Below are 15971 nucleotides of genomic sequence, written 5' to 3' on the forward strand. Positions count from 1 at the left end.
CCTTGATTTAGGGAGTTTACGGCCCAAGCACTCCCCTTGGCCGTAAACTCACATAAGTCCCTCAAATGTTATGATTCAAGTGTCCAAATGCTATATCCAAGGTCCTATAATTCATATCTAAGCCTTAGGAGTGATTTGGAAGGGTTTAAAGGCATGAAAACCTTAGTTTAATGAGTTTACGGCCCAAGAATGCTCCTTGGCCGTAAACTCCTTCAAACTTCACAAAATTCAAGTTTTAATTGATTAAAGTCCATATCTTAAAGTCCCTTAGCCGTATCTAAAGTCCAAATGAGTTTTGGAAGGAGTTTAAGAGCTTAAAACCCCATAAAATGGAGTTTACGGACCAAGCTTGCTCCTTGGCCGTAAACTCATGTTCTTGACCCCAAAACTCAATTAATTCATCAATTTGAAGGCTAAAGATGTTGAATAACATGCTAGAGAGGTTACCTTAAAGATTTGAAGCCTTAAACTTGTGATTTGGACCTTAATTCTAGCTTGGAGGAGAGAGGTTGTAAGAGCTTAGTGAGAATTTGGCCAAAGGCTTCAAATGGAGTCTTAAACATGTTTATATAGTGTTCGGGAATTAGACACGATAGAATTCTACCCGATATCGACGTTAAATGAGGTTTTTGGTCGTACCCGATTGAGTTACCGTAACCCAATATGGTAATTTCTAGAAATATTCTGATCACTAAATTTGGGTGTTAAAAATGATTTCTAAATGTATTAAGACACCCCTTAAGTCATTTTAAATGTGTACTAATAAGTGACTTAATTATACGGAAGATCGTAAATCGAATTTGGAATGACGATTGGTTGCGCGAGTTGGACTACAAAAGAGTTACAATAATTTATACGGAAATTTCGGGTTGTTACAGCGAGACTATGCTCTACAACTTTAGTTTAGGCTATGTCGGCTAATTTTGACTTTATTTTTATTATATTATTTTTAGTAGGCCGGGACAGGAAAACTCCGTTAGAAATTCATAACTTCTTCGTTTGACGTCCGTTTTCGTCTGTCTTTCTTCCTTTGGACTACTATCGACGAGATCTTCGGTTCTTGTTTAGATTGTTTCGGCTAAAAACCGCTCGATCTCAAATCGAGTATTCGGGCTGCATACCGCTAAGTCGAAACTTAGAAAAATCATAACTTCCTCATACGAAGTCAGATTTGGGCGTTCTTTTTATGCACGCTCACGGTTTAACGTATTCTATGACTTTCGTTTAGATCGCTAAGGCTAAATATCTCTCTAACGTAAATTCACTTTTTACGTCACACTGCGTCGTGTCGGTTCTATCGCGAAACTTCAATAGGTCATAACTTCTTCGTTATAACTCGGATTTCGGCGTTCTTTATATGTACGGAATCCTTGTAACATATACTTCAACTTAGTTAAGATTATTCCTTCAAAATAATCTTCCAACAAAAAGTAATTTTTGACGCTTATTGTCCTTAAATTGACTAGCCCTAATCTACGGGCGTTACACCCTCGGTATCTTTCAACCGGTAACCAAGGACTATTTCTCCCTACCACTACTACACATATATCATAGCATTCAATCACATAAAATACAGGTTCAACAAACCAGACGATTATCACAAAGGCAATCATCTTTACTATGTACCCCTACTAATGGGACGGCCTTGGTGCCTTAGACCTATTTCTACTGGAAGGTAACTCACCTCAATGTCGTGTAGTGTCTGCACTGTCCTCGGTATAGAGATCAACTCCTCCCGAATGCTCAATCCCTACACAACATCCTATATACATTACCATTTCATACTTATAACCCCTATAAGGGTCAACTCAAGTCCAAGGCAAAGTAAAGTCAAAACCTTGGTCAAAGTCAACATTTGGTTGACTGGACTCGCCAAGTTGGTCCACCAACTCGCCGAGTCCCCATGTCCACAAAATTCTACAACCCCGACCCTACTCGTCAAGTCTAGCAAGAGCTCGACGAGTTCTCCTTCAACAAGACATCAGGACCTTCTTCAACCGACTCGCCGAGTTCATCCTTGAACTCGTCATGTTCATCTTCATCCGAATAAATGAGTTCAGTCTATGACTTGCCGAGTTCCCATTGGACTCGTCGAGTCCGTCTTCATGTGGTTGGGACATTTCCTTGAACTCGCCGAGTTAGCTCATTCACTCGCCGATTTCTATGATTTCCAGGTCCTTTAAGAGCCTAAACAGCTGAGGGACCTTCAGACTTAACATTTGGTCCATCAACTAGGGGTTATTTGGTTATTTAACTTAGAGTTTGGAACATAAAAGTTGTGATAATATTTATGAGGTATAATGTAACACATGTGTTCCAGATTGGTTAAGCTTACTTGTATCAAAGACAAAGAGGGAGTTTTTGGAGAAAACTCTGTGCCACAACATGGCAATAATTTTTTGATTGCGTATTTATGGACCACCACGGTATTACAGTTGTTCAGGCCCAAGCCCATGACTCTTTTAGGGTTCCCTTTATATTTAAACCCCTTAAAACCCATTTTAGGGTTTATTATCAGCCTCTAAGCCCCCTTTCACCTCATAAAAACCCTAGCCTTCATATATTGCTTGATTCTTAGTCTTTTTGGAGCTTTCTTGGCTTGAAGAAGAAGATAAGAGGAAGAAGAAGGTGACCTTTTAGTGGAGCTTGCAAGGAGTCAACATAATCATCACCTCATATTATCTTTGGACCTTTATAAGTGTCAAAGTTCCTTGCTTTATGTCATTTATTTGTTAAATCTTGAATGTTATCCCATATTCCTCATGTTTGAGTAAGTTTGGAAGGAAGGGGTTCATAAAGTTGGCAGCTTTATGACTCTCCTGGATCCCAAGAGTATTATATGCTATGGATCTAGTTTTGATGAAAGTTCTTATCATTTGACTAAGTTTTGGCCTTTAGAGTTCATATTTTGACCTAAGATGGATATTAGACATGTATTGGACATACATGTCTATAAAGTTTCCACCTTTATGTTAGATATGGTATTAGAAACCTTTATTGGGTAGTTGGGTTAAAGACTTTTTTGGATTAAGAGCTAAATGATTAAGACATTATGGGTTTTGGCTTTATTTGGACCTAGGGTTATAGATCTTGATTTCTTTAGGTGTCTTAATGGATAAAGTTGGAAACTTTATCCATTTAGACCATAGTATGGACCAGATCTGAGCTTTGGAGCTCTTGGAATCGAAGAAAGCAACTTAATCCATTAAGTTGCTGGAAACGCAGTGCCCTAATTCCTGAATATAAAATAAGTGTTAACAGGCCTAAGGGCATTTCTGACATTTTCTATTCCTTGTGTGTTGTAACAGTATTAATAAGGGAGAGCATGTCCTCTCGAATGGCAATTAGTTTGTAATATTTCAGCTATAATCAAGTAGTTTGTGCCCTAATTCTTTTTTTTCCCACTACGATGCCTTAGTAAGAAAACATTGAAAGTACAATGCTATATTGGCTAGATTGTTTTCAAAACAATTCCTTGTTAAGAAAAAAAATGGAAAGTACAATGCTATAAATGGGTAAATCTTTCAGAGTACAACGCCTTGATAAGAAACATCGAAAGCACAATGCTATGATTGGGTAGAACTTTCAAAGTAAAACGCCTTAATTAGCAAAAAGATCGAATTACAATGCTATAACTAGATGGAATTTGTAAAGTAGGCCTTAATAAGAAAAATAAAAATAAAAGTATAATACCATAATTGTGTAGATTTTTAAAAAAGCAATGCCTTAATAAGACAACACTAGAAGTACGGTGCTATAAGTGGATAAAATTTTCAAAGAAAAATGCCTTAATAAGAAAACCTTGGAAGTGGAATGCTATAATTGGGTATATTTTTCTAAGTACAATGCCTGAATAAGAAACTTTTGTGAACTACAATAGTAAAATAGAAATATATGGAAGTTTGTGTTTAATGGAAAATGAGATATATGAAATTACGATGCTATAATACACAAACAGATAGAAGAACATTGCTATATTTGGTGTTTTATGATGCATGTTTGCAAATTTTAGGTCTCGATGGAGGTGGCTGGTTGGGTAGTGGGTGGAGGATGATGTGTATAGATAAAGTATATATAGTTGGTTGGTGGCCCCCTAAATCCATCATCATAAATGAAATTTCTTTATGGTGAAGGAACCAAGGGCAACATATAGAATTTTATTGAAACTTATGTGTGTATCTTCTGTTTACATTCTACTTGGTTACCTCTTTTTCTTTCTTACATCATCATGTGGATTCTTTCTTGATTTTGTCCTGCATCAAACAAGCTCAAGAATCAAAAATTTATTTTCTTTTCACACCGAATATGATAAGTGACATAAAGTGATAAAGTAACAAAGCACTCCTTTGTATTTTAGAATAATATATAGTTAATTAGTGTGAAAATATGGGCCAAATGCAAGAAATAACTTGTTTTCATATTTTGTATATTATAGCTTCCCACATCCATTTCTTTTATATTACAATAGTGTACTCTCATATATTTCTTATTAAGATGTTACACTTTGGAAAACCCTTATGATTTTTCTCTTATTAGGAGATTATAATAGTGAAAGATGGTCTGCATTTGGATATTTGTATTGTGTAGATTTTTCAGAATAAATGTTGTGATAGTACAAAATGGAAGCATAATGTTATAATAAACAAATCAAAGAACATACGTTGCTATTTCTTGCATATAACCCTATGATAAAAGTTGTAGAAGATGTGTTTTTCTACAAACTACAACAATTTCATGTATGATTTGACAGGATGTCGACTATCTTCATTTATTTATGATAACAGGAATATGTGCCAACGATTTTAGACAATTTTAGTGAAAATGTTATGGTTAGGGATGAAAGTGGGTCCAAACCCGGTCCGGATTGACCCGGACCTCAGAAAACCCTGAACCAGTTAAGGGGATTTTGTAGGACTGAAAACTAGAACGATATATAGGAACCGATTTCGAATATGGTACCGAGTAAAGTGGGTCTAGAACCGGAAAACCCAGAAACATTAAAGTGGGTAGGGTGGAACCGGGTAAAGTAGGTTTAGAACCTGAAAACCCGGAAAAACCAAAATTTGTTGGTAATTCCTTACTACTTAGTGGGTTGAACTTTGAAAATTTTCATATTGATATCCCCACTTTGGGGTCTGTAAGTCATTGAATATGAAAATAAATGTAACATCCCAAAAATACGGACCAAAATTTTCATTTTTGATATAACGGTTCATAAAACAATTTATAGAAAACATTGTCAAGTTATTCCATTTCATAAAAACCATAGATCATATGTCTCAAAACCATATCATAAAATAGTAACAATGTTAGAGTACAAATCCCAAGAATCTCATATGCGGAAAATCGTGTGTGTGATGTGTTGCTATCGTATCGGCTCCTTTCCCTTCGAAGAATAAGGACTTGAAACAAAAACTGAAAACCATAAGAATAAAGCTTAGTGAGTTCCCCCATCATACCACATACCATATAAACACATAATGCATTTCCTTCGGTATCTTTCAACCGGTATCTGTCTGGCATAACTGGGAGTTGGACTCCTCTTCTGTATCTTTCAACCAGTAACTACTTAGCATAGCTGGGAGCTGGGCTCCCCTTCGGTATCTTTCAATCGGTAACTGCCTAGCATAACTGGGCGCTAGCCTCCCCTTCAGTATCTTCCAATCGGTAATCGGGGACTATTTCACCCCTACCACTACCACATAGTAACATAACATACTAGCACGTATAGCATAACAGATAGTGACATACCAGATAGTTATCACAAAGACAACCATCTAACTAACGACTCCTACTAGTGGGCCGACATTGTGGCCTTAGACCCACTTCTACTGGAAGGTAACTCACCTCAATGTCGTGAAGTAGTTGAATTGTCCTTGGTGCTGGGATCAACTCCTCTCAAACTCCTACACATAACCATCTCCCTTAGTTACCTTTTCACACTCATAACCCTTTAAGGGTCAACTCTGGTCAATGGTCAAGTCAAAGGTCAACACTCTAGTCAAAATCAACCTTCTGGTCCAAGTCAACATTCTGGTTGACCCAACTCGTCGAGTTCCCCGGGCCATTAAACTCTGGGGTATAGATCCTAATCGTCGAGTTCTTCCATGAACTCATCGTGTTCCCCTTCATACAAGTCGGGGTGTTTCACTCATAGCTTGCTGAGTTCATCCTTGAACTCGTCGAGTTCATCTTTATATTAGTTGGGGCATTTTTCTCTCAACTTGTCGATTTCATCCTTGAACTCGTCGAGTTCTCTGATCTTCAAGTCCATAAACACTTCCAACTCGTTGAGTCATCTTTTAGACTCAACGAGTTTGCTCAGTAACAGAAAAGGTTGGGGAGACCACGACCCAACTCGACGAGTCCTAAGAGCGACTTGTCGAGTCCCCCAATATCTAATTCTATACAACCAATTTTAGTCGGGCTTAATGCATCCAAAACATAGACCTGGCCTCCTAGGGTCGATATAACATGTAAAGTTACAAACTTTACGTTCATGCATGGGCTATTTAGCTCAAATAGCCCTAAAAAGTGGTTCTTATGAAGCATGGGACTCCCATGGCCATAAAGTTGGCACCTTTATGCCATGGAGTCCCTCAAAGACCATGGATCTGAAGTCTTGACCCCAAACATGCTTGCATCCATGAATGGTTCCAAAAATGGTTCCTTAAAGCCCTAAAATACTCCGTGAAGGGATCTAATAGATGAATAGACAAGGTATAGACTTTATACCTAAAAGGGCTGGAAAAGCAACATAAACTCTGAATCTACTTGCCTCCTCTTGAATCCCCAAGCTTTCCTGTTCCTTCTCAAGCTTCAAATCACCAAGAACACATAAAAAAGGCTCAAGAACACTCAAAATGGAATAGGATTTCGTGAATAAGGCTTGGAGGTGATGGAGGCTGTATTTGAGGGCAGTTAAGGTGTTTAAATAGGATGCAAACCTTGAAAATTAGGGTTTCACCCAAGCAGCCCTACTCGTCGAGTCGAGACCTCTCGACTCGTCGAGTAAGCTTCAATTCCTTGTCAAATCCTTCGTTCCTACTTGACTAGTCCGGGGCATCCGACTCGTCGAGTCCCTTTGCAAAAACGAAAGTTTAATTTAAAATACATACCAGGAACAGGACGTTACACCAAAAGTAACAAAATTATAGTCTAAAATCATGTCATGTACAATTTCTAAACTACATGTTGGAAAATGTCACACCCCAAAACCAAGAACGGCGGAAACGTTCTGGGGCGGAGGACGTCATGTACAGTATCACAACAGTATAAAGTAGTAAACAAGCAACAACATCATCCATTGCATTAATAGTATAATTTTAATACAAGTGTGTTCTTTCATAGAATAAATACTATAATGAATAATCAAAATAAAAGACGAGTCTTAACTGCTCCGTCTTCTCAAAACCTGGTCATTATATGTGTCTACTGGTGACCTGAGAATACAAGTTATTTTGAAAGAATTTATCAGCATAAAGCTGGTGAATTCATAAGTATTTTAGTGTCATTGATTAGTAAAACTGTAAAGAAAAGAATTGTAAATGTTTGATGGAAAAAGTCTGTATAAGTATGAAAACCCTAGAAAATCCTATATTTCCTATTAGTATAAAAGTAGTCTTTACTAAGACTCTACTATTTTGAAGGTATGCTTCTTTGTAAGAATGACGGTTTTTCCTATGTATAACTATTATTCTAAAATATAGTCTACCTCATTGTTTATGTGAATGCATCACACAATAAAGGTAATAAGGAAAATAATATATTCATTTGAAATAGTATCAAAATATATTCTACCTCATCGTTTATGTGAACGTGTCACAAAATAAAGGCAGTAAGGAAAATTGTATAATCCTTGAAATTGTATCCTTTTGTATTAGGATAAACACGATGTGGTAACTCACCGAACAGTACAATCGAGAACATCCGTAGATGAACAAGTCCCGCTATAGCTAGCAGCCAGGTGTAGGATGGTCAGTCCCGTATAGCATGTAGTAATTTTCCTATATAGTATATAGTATAGTATGTAGTAATTCCCTTTGTATAGTATGTAATAGTATCTCTTCATATAGTATGTAATAGTATCTATTCATATAGTATGTAATAGTATCTCTTCATATAGTATGTAGTAGTATCTCTTCATATAGTATCTAATAGTATCTCTTCATATAGTATGTAGTAGTATTTGTATAGACTCATGAATGAACTGACTCTTGTGTGATTCCTTGTACTAGGAATAGTAAATAGTATCTCCTAACTATACCTATTATAGTTACTAGTAATGTATGTGTATAACTGAAAGTATGTCTTTGCTACCCAAAGGTACTGAATTGACTGATAGAACTTTTATGTCTATATATGTATACATAATATATAACTAATATTTCGACGACATTTGGACAAATAACTGATACCCTAAGACCACATCCAAATAAGGAAAAGGAATTAAAGCGAGCTAGCACTCCTAAGCCCTTTAAACATTACTTATATAACTATACATATATAGGCATGCATTTGACAATATAAAAGTTTAAAAGAAGTTTTGTAAAACATTTGAAAAGTTTAATGATAAGAATTGATGACTCGATGTCAAATTATAAAATGGTATAAAAGCAGTTTGTTTAATATAAACAGTTAAAAGTATACGAAATCTTTTGTCTGAAACCCATTTTGAAATACATGGAAACCTTTGTTTGAAACAACGTTGTAACAGAGTTTGAAAGGAAAGATACAGTATGTAAGACAGTTTGATAAAGAGTTTAACTGTAACACCCAAAGTCAGAAAGGACAAGAAAGGAAAGGAAACCCTAAGTTTAGGGGACGACTCGGCGAGTCCGAGCGGGATCCAGGTCGATGAGTAAGTGACCGACTCGGCGAGTCGGCCAAGGAGACTCGGCAAGTCTGGTCTGTGCGAAGAAAACCCTAAATTCGGGACTTTGGGCGCTATTTAAGCTCCTTATTCTCTCCATTAGGGTTCCTTAGAGCCTTCCTCATACAGAAAACGAACCCTAAGTCCCCATCGTTGTGCATTCAAGCTTCCAAACCATTTTTGGGTGATTTGAAGGAGGAAGAAAGAGGGAAATCATTGAAGCTTCAAGGATTGGTCTTAGATCTGGAGCTTGTGGAACCTTTCTGAGTTATTGAAGGTATTAAGTCGTTTCCTTCCTTTAGATCTTCTATGGTTGTGAGATTTGGGGCTTTTTAAGCCATGGTTAGTCATCCATTTGAGTTAGAAGCCGGATCTGGAGTTGCTACTTCAGATCTAAGCATATTTTGGTCTTGGGAAGCATAAAGTATCGACCCTTGAGTTGATTATGGAGCCTCCTTGCCTTAAACCCTAGTTTATGGTGTATTTAGCCTAGATCTCCCTCTCTACACGTAAAGTTTGCAACTTTACGTGAGGAATAGGCTTGGGAAGGGTAGATCTACAGTTTGGAGTCCATGCATGACTCAAAAGTCCTCTACATGTATGTAGATCTAAATGGACTCGATGAGTCCTTTGAGTGGACTCGGCGAGTAGCATGAAGATTAGGAGAAACTCGAAGAGTGGGATGAACAGCTCGTCGAGTCGGATGAAGTTGGGCAGGAACTCGGCGAGTTTGAAGAACAACTCGGCGAGTCTGTTAAAGGTTGTCTTGGACTCGGCGAGTCAAGTCGCGGAACCCCAAACCCTTCGAGTTGAGACTCGAAACAGTGAGTCTAGTGGAGACACGGTGAGTTGGACAGGTCAGGACTCGGAAATCGGTATACTCGGCGAGTCATGGACTGACTCGGCGAGTCGAGTCGCGAATAGAAGGACTCTGAACATATGAACTCGGCGAGTCAATAGGGTGACTCGGCGAGTAGGGTTGACCTGGAAGGTTGACTTGGACCAGGACTTTGACTTTGACCAGAGTTGACTTGGTTGGCTGTCGGGGGTCAGTTAGACTAAGTGTTGCATTGATATTGGTAGCTCGGGGAGCTAGTGGAGCAGGAGTTCAGAGAGTTGTCGGACAGTAGCTAGTGGGATCATCAACGAGTTCAGCCAGTGCAGGTGAGTTTCGCTTTGTGTGAATGGGTCTACGGCCACAATGTCGGCCCATGTAGTTATGAGTAGAAGACCTGGGGGTTAGCCCTAGGCACAGTATGCTAGTATGATATTCAGGACAAGGTCCAATGATAGCGGGCGGGTGCCCAAGGAATGGTTTATGTGAAAGTTTATACTTGTTGTCTGTGTGATACTTGTATGTGCCTGGTAGGGAGGTGAGTGTGGGCAAGGTCCTGTACCTCACCAATAGCAGAGTGTGGATGGTGTTCCACATCTCATTAGTAGCAGATCAGGGGCGAGGCCCAAGATAAGGAAAGAGTGAGGGTGGGATGGGCCCATAACTCACTATCAGTAGGAGCATGGACGGGGTTCCCTGACTCATCAGTAGAGTTCGGTTGTTAGGACCGGAGGGTAGTCAGACACCCCACATACGTCTGACAGTATATGATGTTATGTTTACATGCTAGCATGATCTGTTATATGAGTTAGAGGTAGTTGCAGGGGTGCAGTCCCCAAGTTCGGTTGTTAGGACCGAAGGGTAGTTCAGACACCCCAGATATGTCTGATAATCTGTTACGTTATGATATGTGATAGTAGTAGTAGTATGGGGTGAAATAGTCCCCGAGGTTCGGTCGTTAGGACCGAAGGGTAGTTAACACCCCAGAATGGCTTGACATGGGTAGTCAACACCCCAGAATGGCTTGACACGGGTAGGTCGGCACCCCAGAATGGCCGTACCGGGTAGGTCGGGCACCCCAGAATTGCCCGACAGTATGTATGATATGTGATTATATGGTATGATGGGGGAACTCACTAAGCTTCGTGCTTACGTTTTTCAGTTTTGGTTTCAGGTTCTTCCGATAGCGGATGATGGAGCTCGGGATGATCGCATGGCACACACCATAGATTAGTCAGTCTGGGAATATTTTACTCTGATAACGAACATGTGTTTTGGAAACTATTACTCTGATTATGTTTTGAATCGATGACTTTGCTTTAAGTGATGTTTTATTAAAAGAAATTTTTAGTCTTGAATTTTGGGACGTTACAAGTTGGTATCAGAGCCTTGGTTTGAGGGATGCAGACATGCTCTCGGGTGTGTCTGAACTCAAACTGAGGAATCGGTATAGAAGTTTTCAAAATAAAAAGACAGCTTTGTAAAAAGAGAGTTTTGAGAAAGAAAACAATTTTAGAAAAGAAAAAAGAATTCATAAAGGAAAAAATTTTGAAAAGAGGAAAAGGGTGTGGTGCATGTAATCAGCCGAGCTCAAGTAAGTACCCCAAAATACCCATACAAGTTTATGATATGTTTATCAGTTAGTAGAACAGCATGCTAGATTAGGACTAAGGATCTAGGGAGGATGCCTTATGTGCTTGTTATATGTGCTTTGAGTTGCATGATAGTGCTGATTAGACAGTAGTGGGATAGTCTGTTTAGGTTATGCCTGGGTTTATGAGTTGTGTTGCATGCTAGTGCAGATTCTTGTTATGAGATCATGATTGCTTGTGTATGTTATGGTTAGATTTTCCTTTGTCTGAATTTTGTTTGCTTTGTGCATTGTGGGATTCCGAGTGATGGGAGTTAGCCCTTAGGTGGATACGTCACACCACATGTGATCAGGGTTGGATAATCTCAGAGTGCTGGGTTTGGCTCTATTTCGCAGCTCTTGTTTGAATCCAACCGTTGTAGGGACAAGTCTTTTACTCGAAGGATTATCTGAGTCTCGTCACATGTGATAGTATTCAGTTGATGGCTAATTGGCATTACAAGGAGGCCTTCAGCAGCTGATGATTGGTTTGAGTTGAGTCAGAGGTTTCCCTAGGGTAAGCCTAGGATGAGATAGTGTTGGGAACAGTAGTAGTGGATAAGGGACCTGGTGGAGTCAAAGCAATTCCTGAGGAGAGTACGGATAGATGTGGAAGGTAGTATGGGCCCGTACTACTGGAAGCAGAGGATCCGTACTCGATTCGGGAAAGGCCGAGACAAGACCGGGAACCTGGTAGAGTGTGTGTTTGGTCTCGCAGCAGTGATGCGTATTCTGATAGTGGATGTATTATATTCTCAGTATGGTGACATTGCGAGAGACCAGCGGGCGGATCAGGCGCCGGAGAGGGATCAGGCTCGGGTTCAGGGGCCGAGCAGCTCGAGGAGCGAATGAGGGAGTTGATATTAGCTGAGGTTACGCGCAGTATTCTAGATCAAACTCCTGGGATCTTTGGCACAGTCAAGGAGGGTATATTGGAGATTTTGCCGGGAGCCTTTCGTACCGAGATGATGGCATTGATGGGAGCGCGCACCTTGACATTTCGAGAGTTCAGGGCTTGCGGGGCACCAGATTATCATGGGGCTAGGGACCCCATCGCTAGCAGCATATGGTTGGCTGATGTTGCCAACGCATTCCGTACGAGTCGGTGTCCTGAGGGGGACAAGGTCAGACTTGTTTCCTGTCTTCTAAAGGACAGAGCGAGGGATCGGTGGGAGGAGATTGGTCATGCTTTAGGGGAATGGTGCCGCGTTGGATGCGATGACTTGGAGTGATTTCTCGGCCAGGTTCAGGGCGGAGTTTTTGCCGATTATTGAGGTGCAGCAGTTAGCACGGGAGTTTCAGGATTTGACGCAGACCACCGAGACTGTGGCGGAGATCACCACCAAGTTCAGGGAGAGGGCTCTTATTGTACCGCAATATGTCGCGGATGAGGAGATGAAGAAGGCCCGATACCATGAGATGTTGAGGGATGACATCAGGGAGTTCGTGAGCAGATCCAGCTGTAAGACGCTGGAAGATATGATTTCTCGGGCTAGAGAGAGGGAAAATGGAGCAAATCCGGAAGAGGAAGCCGGATGAGGTTCAGGTAGCTGCAAGTTCGGGTAAAAGACCCAAGGGATCGGATTCGAGGTCGAGGGATTATCAGGACCGCAGTCGGTGCGGGAAGTGTGGCAGGGAGCACGGGGGCGCGTACAGGAGTGGTAGCGGTGGTGAGTCTGGCTGTTTCAAGTGCGGTCGGACTGGTCATTTCAGCAGGGATTGTACTGTCACCACCTCACAGGGATCAGACTTGTTATGTTTTCACTGAAATCAGCGGGGCCACAAGAAGGCCCAATGCCCCAATTTGTTTTCAGCAGGACGGGTAATGACACCTGCCCCTGCAACCTTGAGGACCACGGACGGTCGGCAGGGCCGTGCAGAGGCGCCTACAGTAGGAGGTAGGGCTTTTCAGATGACTACCTTGGAGACGCGAGCAGCACCGTACGTTGTAGGTATGCGATTTCCGTTTTCAGTCCTTTTATTCGTGCATGATTATATTGTTATGGTTCTGCATCAGTATCAGTATGAGTATTTTATTTTGAGCGGTTGAGTGTGATCGAGTTATATGCCATCTGCATACCTTGGATATTCGAATGGTAGTGAGGGGATGTGCCCTATTGGAGAAAGTTTCATAGGATGCAGTAACTGTAGCATGCTTGGGAGAGATTTGGTATGTCTCGTTAGATCGGAGTTGTATAGTGTTAGAGATGGATTGGTTGGTAAGCTTGGGTCCCTCAGCAGATTAATTATGGAATGGTAGCAAGGATTGGGACTTCTTTTGAGTTTTGAGCAACAAGGGGTAAGCAGGATCGAAGTGGGGGAGAATCCTCCGAGTGTGCAAAGGTAGGAGCACGCAGACCTAGAATGAGCGCGCGACCTCCGAGAAGGAAAAGAAGTGGTTCAGCGTTTGATGGGAAGAAAGTTTGACTTTTTGATGGTGAATGCTCAAGTGTTGATCAGCCTGGCCTTTATATAGTTTTTGATGAATTTTCTTTATTATGTCTTGTGTTGTGTAAGTTGATATATGTAATTCTTTAACACCAAATAGTTGAGACTTTGGGGAGTACTATTTGGGTAACGTGTTATATGGTTTTATGTAGATTGTGGAAAGATCTTGATTTTAAGAGGGTTGAAAGTGAAATTACTTTTGGATGGTTTTGCGGACGGATTCCGTTGGAATTGTAATCTGAGATTTTGTTCCATGAGACAAGACAAGAGAGATGAACTCCTTACGTTTCCCTTGTAGCTGAATTTCTCTTTATAGCAATAATGTGGATGAGTCGAATAGAATTGCAATTAACTTCTGAATTTTAATGGAAAACATGCAACATACAAATGTATTGTATTTAAAATAAGAAAACCTTTACATAGACTTAAGTTTAAATGAATCTAACTATGTCACTTTAGTTTCTTGAACTCCCAGAACACTAATACCACAAATGTTTAAATTAATACCATGTTTTTCTCCCATTCTATATATCAGCTTTTGCATATCATCTTTACATCCATTCATTTCATACCCCAAAGCATTATGATCAAACTCAATACATGTATCCACAACCTCAATCAGAGACCGAACATTAACACAGAGTTTGGTTCTAGTATTACCCTTACACATGAAAGAAGAGTGATTAGAGGCAGCAACATCTCCTGTGCTTATTAATCATCATGTTTTGTATGGGTGTCATAAAATAAACAAAACCAAATAAGCAAGTAGATTAATGTTTATATTTTTTGATTTTTTATATAGATAAAACTTAACTTTCAATTTACTTTAATAGTAAAATGCTTATAACGTATCATATATAAGATGTAAAAACAGGTATGGAATGTACTTTGCAATTTCTCTAATGATAAAACTTTCTGCAAGTTGTAAAGGTGGACGTATAATTTTGCTTTGCAAATTTCAGGTGTGTTTTTGATACTACACTAATGTTACAACTTAGGTGTATTCCGGTTTATCCACACCCATTTTATACATAGTTCGAAAATCTATAATAGAAATTTTAATTGTTTAATTGGGTAACCAAACCGAATAACCTAAATACAATTAAATCGACCTTATTTGGTTACGTTAAAACTAGTTTATAGCTTTTAAAAATCCAATTCAATAAACGGAAGCGCTATTAAAAAGATGGTATTTGCCATTGCATAAATCTGACCTTTGGTACATGAGTTGTCTGCCTAAATTTTGAATCATGATTTTCAGTAATTTAAAGAGTTGAAAAAGAAGTTCCATTATGTGGCATATCTTGTTTCTTCATATCAAAAGTTTGCTTTGATACCAAGTTTATCAACACAAAAACAAAATTCATTGATCCAATGATGGAAGGACGAATGCATTCAACAGTAATAAACTCACAGCTAAATGAAACATGTGCTCCTGAGGGATGCTTAATTCATTCAGTTGGAGTGAATCTTGTCCCTCATACAAGACAAATAATACTTGACTAAAAAAATATTCAACCAGGTAAGAGAAAAAAAGAAGAAGCAAATTGAAGAATACGGAATTTTGGGTAAAGAATAGTATACATTTTAAATATATTGCACTTTCATTGGTTTCCCAATAGAAGGAAGATAAAGATCCTCGTCACAGTATACATGCTTCAGATTCACCAAATCTGATATGTTACTTGGTAAAACCATATAACTAGATCTTGTGTAAACTTCCATAAATCGTATATTGTTGGTTGGAATGATGACAGCCGAATGTGAAGGTGCGTTAAGGCCCCGTTTGGTGGAAATAACTAAGTGGGACAGAACATAATTGATTTTGTTTGGTAGGTGTTTAGCAAGACTAGAACAAGAACTAAATGGAAGTTTGACCAAGTCCAATGGGACAACTCAGTAAAAAAATAGTCCCACCCAATTATACATTGTCTCCTTTATTTATCTTATTCTTCAATTAATCATCCTCTCCCATCACATAATATTATTATTCTTGGATCTTGATTCTCGATTTAGTATTGATTACTTCTCCATCTGTTGACGATTTCTTATTAGGGGTAGGGGTATCTAATTCCCATCGACTCAAGGTATGTTTTTTTCATAATTTGTTACCAATATGGAATAGCTTAGACGCAGCTACCAAACCACTTTTTGCGAAGACTATATTGGAAGATGACAATTAAAGT

The sequence above is a fragment of the Lactuca sativa genome, chromosome 8 (genome assembly GCF_002870075.4).
Source record: "Lactuca sativa cultivar Salinas chromosome 8, Lsat_Salinas_v11, whole genome shotgun sequence".
In the NCBI taxonomy this organism is placed as follows: Eukaryota; Viridiplantae; Streptophyta; class Magnoliopsida; order Asterales; family Asteraceae; genus Lactuca; species Lactuca sativa.